Below are 4,776 nucleotides of genomic sequence, written 5' to 3'. Positions count from 1 at the left end.
AAGGCTCTGGGTTGCATTTTCAACGATATCAGCTCTTGTCAGGAGACAAGTGACAACATTTGAGTCTTCTACGTAAGACTTGAACCGTGACTCTGAAGCCTTGAGGTCATCTCTTACTTACAGTACATTATTTTGTCGAATTAAAGTAGAACCAACCAATCAGCTTCTTCATACTTCTCACTCTGCCAAATTTGTTGTTGCTGTTGCTAGGTGTCATGGAGTCTGTTCTGACCCATAGCGGCTTCACAGAGCAAAGCACTGCCCAGTCCTGTGCCATCCTCACAATAGTTCCTATGCCCAAACCCATTGTTGCAGCCACTGTGACAATCCATCTCATTGAAGGCTTTCCTCTTTTTTGCTGCCCCTCCAATTTACCAAGCACAATGTCCTTCTCCAGGGACTGGTGTCTCCTGACAATGTGTCCAAAGTTTGTAAAGCAGAGCCTTGTCGTCCTTTCCTCTAAGGAACCTCTGACTGGACTTCTTCTAAGACAGGTCGGTTTGTCCTCTCAGTCCTCCATGATATGTTCACTACTTCTATCCAGCATCACAATTCAAATGCACTGATTTTCCTTCAGTTTTCCTTATTCAGTGTCCAACACCCACATGCATATGATGCAATGGAAAATACAATGGCTTGGGTCAGACTCACCTTCGTCCTCAAAGTAGCGTCAGAGGATGAACCGGCCAATGCGGGATCTGGAAAGAGTGAGCTTCACCCAAACCTTCGCATATATTGGATGCAGGTTACAACCACCAAAGAAACAGTGCTTTCTTCTGATTGCTCCTGTTAGATAACAACATGGAGGGTGATTACAGCTGCCAAATCCCTGAGAATCATGGTCTAGCTCACGGGACACATAACCCTAACACATTTACCTGTCCAGTAACCATTTTCTCCCTTGCCTGCCTTCTCTCCTTGTCCATGACGAATAGAGCCCTATATTGTATATGTGGTGATCGCTCGGAAGATAAGTTGTTCCCCAAGGCTTATGACCGATCACGAGCCATCAGCACCATTCACTTCTCTTTGCCGATGGTTGGTCTAAAGTGCACAGGGGGCTGGTTTCTGGGCAACAAAATGTCAAGAGGGCAGCTGGGAGGGCTTGCCTTTGGAGATGAAAAGAGGCTTGCTAGGAGAAAGCTTCAGCCCCTTCACCGTCTTGCCTGAAAATGGCGCTGGTGTTTGGGGCCGTGGCTGCCATTGTGAAACAGTGGAGAGTCCTTGGGTGTGACGTCAGCATTGAAAGTGTTTTGCTGAGGAAGTGCAGCCAATGGACCAAGAGCCACGTCTTGCTCATAGTAGTGGTTTCCTCTGTGGCCTCACCCTTTGGTACCCCAAGCTTTGTGAGTGAAATGAATCCATCCACAGCACCCATGAAAGTAGTTGGGATTGGTCAAAAGACCCGACAAAGACTGGCACCCATAGATCTAATTTTTGACAATATACTGCAAGCAAGCAAGGGAACAAGTGAGCATGTTTTGAAGCCTCCAGCTACCAGGGCTCCACGCCAAAATGGTTGCATGTGGGGCTGCCGTGAGTGAGGTCCTAAGTTCGAAACCACCATCCGCTCGTAGAGGGAGACGGGGCTTTCTATTCCTGTAAACAGTTACAATCTCAGAAACTCACAGAGGCAGCTCCACCCTGTCCTAGAGGGTGGCGGTGGGTCGGCACCGACTCGATAAAAAAGCGCCACCAGGACAGAGATACTAATAGGTTTTCTGAATATGTCGATCTTATTCATGGTTCCGATGAAGGCACCATGTCAGTTTGGACCACCGCAGTCCTAGATGCTAACTTGGAACTTGATTTGGGGAGTGTCTTGTGGAAACCCAGTGGTGGTGCCATAAAAGAGTGCCCTTTGTCCTACTGCTCCGTCCTGGAGCTAACTGTAATTTCATGCTGCGTTTGCAAGCCTGCAGGAAGATGCCTTAATTACTAAGGTTTCCAACTAGAAGGAGGAGTGCTAATCATACTTGTATTACTCGGTGACATACTTCCAACTTTCAGGAACAGATGCTAGGGAGGGAAGAAGACTTGTAAACCACAGCACCTACTAGCTCTGTATTTTTTCCTGTGAAGTACCTTTTTATCCACTAGGGGGCATCTTAGTGTACGGCAGAGGTTGGTCTTTCCTATGCTCAGTGGAATGGTGCACCCGGGAAAAACATGATTCCCTGTTGATGGGTGACACAGCCTCCACTCGGGAAGGACGCGGAGCTCTCTCTAGTATTCTGTCCTATTTTTTAAACAGAAACAAGACTATCCTCAGAGGTGTGCTGAAGTGAATCGATTGTTTAAATTCTCACTGGATTGAGACAGGATCCGTTACCCTTGTGGGATGAAAGCTTTTTTTAATTGAAAACAGACGCCCACCCCCAACCCCGAAAAGAATCATGTTTATTTTTCACAATCTCTTGCTTATTAAAAATAGAAAATGCTGACACTGTGCCCTTTCAATTTTAAAGAGCTTAATTTTAAATACCTGTTAGACGCTAGTGTGATCTTTATGCTCAGTGGAGTTCTTAAAGTATTATTGGCACACAGTTGATAATTATTATAATTATTATAAGCTTGTCTGGCATAATTGCAGTATAAGACTCTTCCCTTTTCCCCACAAAGCTACTTCCAAAGTTTGAAAGGTGCTGTACATTAACAAATAAACCAAATGCAACACTCAGACTTGCTCCCCCATATTGTTAATAACACTTTTTGTGGCAGAGTGGGGCTCATTTCCTTTCATAATCTTTATCTACAGAGATAATCAATTCACTAATTGATAAATAGGAGGGCAGGGGTTGCTCCATGGTTAGAACTCCCACCTTTCATGGAGGAGACCTGGGTTCAATTCCTGGCAGTGCACCTCCAGTTCAGTCACCACGCATTGGCCAGTGGTGGCTTGTGTGTTGCTGTGAAGCTGAACAGGTTTCAGTGACGCTTCTAGACTAAGACGGACCAGGAAGAAAGGCCTGGTGATCTACTTAGGAAAATCAGCCCATACACGCAATGATGAATCTTGTTGTACCTCTGGTGGTCAGGAGGGAGGGGCTGACCTAAGGACCACTAACACACCAACAATAATACTGCGTAGAGCAGGATAGAGGGACCCTGGGGGCACCGTGGCTGTGTGTTGGGCTACAAGGTAGCAGTTTGAAATCACCCTCAGCCGCTCTGTGGGAGAAAGTTGAGGCTTTCTATTTCTATAAAGAGTTACAGTCTCAGAAACCCAGAGGGGGCAGTTCCACCCTGTCCTATAGGGCCGCTATGTGTCGGCGTCAACCTGACGGCAGGGATAAAGTGTTAGCAGCGGAAGGCTTTGTATTAGGGCTGTGGGTACCTCAAGGAAGAGCGTCTGCCTTTAAGGAGTGTGCAGTCCTGAAGATTCAATGCATCGAATGTCATGCTGCGGTCAAGTAAGCTGCATCAGGATGGAGCTGTCTGGCTGGCCCGCTGTCACCTCCTCAGTCCCCAGCCCAGGCCGCACACAGGGTAGGCTCTCGGGGAGAATGGGTTAATAGAATGAGTGAGTAAATGAACCCAAAGTTGGAGGCGTAAAGGAAGCTCCAGAGCTGAACTGGATCAGATGACATTCAGCACCTCAAGGAAATTGCCATTGAGCAGGAAGCTCTACGAATGTGCAATGTGTAAGGCAAGCCACAAGACATAGATGCCTCGCACAGACTTACAGAATGCGATTGCCCTCCAGAGGCGAGGATCCATGATCAAGTGGGAGAATCCACTCAGTTAAACCAATTCAACAGGCCAGTATCGAGCACACTGCTAGACCAGAGCCTGGCCCTTCAGAGACGCTCAATACCATAAGTGAATGAACACTTGTTACATATCAGGCCCATTGTTAGTTTCCAGGGACACAAGCCTTTGATCTGATTTTTTGTTTGTTTGTTTTAATTTGGGGAGGCGTCCCTAGGCTAGTGGAGAGCTTCTAGCTGATGTTCGAGAAAAGATTCCCAAGGGAACGGGAGGACACATGGGAATATGCGTGCTGGAGAAGAGGTGGAGAGTATGGCAGATGCAAATGCAGGAAGCTGGAAAGGGCCTAGCTTGCTTGAAGAAATGCAAACATGCTGAAAATGGACGATAGACATATCTTTAGCTCTCAGCATAAACCAGTGCCCATTGAGCGGTTTCCAACTCACGGCGATGCCATGGGGGGCAGGGTGAAACTGCCCCACAGGATTTTCAGTGGTTGAGTTTGGGGAAGTAAATCATCGCATAAAGTCTTCCCAGGCACCTCAAGGTGGACTTGAACTACCAATCTTTCAGTTAGCTGCCTAGCGTTTAACCATTTGTGCTACCCAGAGGCTAGGTCTTAACGTATGGCCTTAGATACAGAAGTCCCTTCAAAGCTACCTGTTCTTGGCGATCGTGAGGGTGACACCCAAAAGAGGCACAATATGTTTCTGGTGCCGGGCAGGTTCCATGCTGCGAGAGTGATCTGGGCCAAGGTCATGGCATCAGTTTACAGTCAACGTCTTTGCACTTTGTGTGATGAGCTTATAAATATATGTAGCTGGAGATAGAAATACCATTGTTGTGAGGTCACGTCACATCAATTCCGACTCACGGTGACCCTGCGCACAACATCTTAAAGGCTGGTGCTTCAAACTGAGCCAGCACCTCCTTGGGGAGAGAGGCCTGGCGACCAGTTCGCAGCCAGGCAAACCCTACGGAACAGGTCTGCTGTGCAGTGCGTGAGGTCCCATGAGTCAGAACGGACTCCCCAGCCAGAGGCAGCGTGCCATCGGTCTGCAGTAG

At 47.6% G+C, this 4,776-nt stretch overlaps 1 pseudogene; it reads right to left on the bottom strand.

The window, feature by feature from the left end:
• LOC101662738 overlaps window positions 1–4,442 on the bottom strand; it is a 7,459-nt pseudogene extending 3,017 nt beyond the window's left edge.
• Between the last annotated feature and the right edge of the window lie 334 nt (window positions 4,443–4,776).

Source organism: Echinops telfairi, unplaced genomic scaffold (genome assembly GCF_000313985.2).
Source record: "Echinops telfairi isolate 266 unplaced genomic scaffold, ASM31398v2 ScPeMD7_2;HRSCAF=8, whole genome shotgun sequence".
Taxonomy (NCBI): domain Eukaryota; kingdom Metazoa; phylum Chordata; class Mammalia; order Afrosoricida; family Tenrecidae; genus Echinops; species Echinops telfairi.
This window is presented reverse-complemented; position numbering and strand designations above follow the sequence as displayed.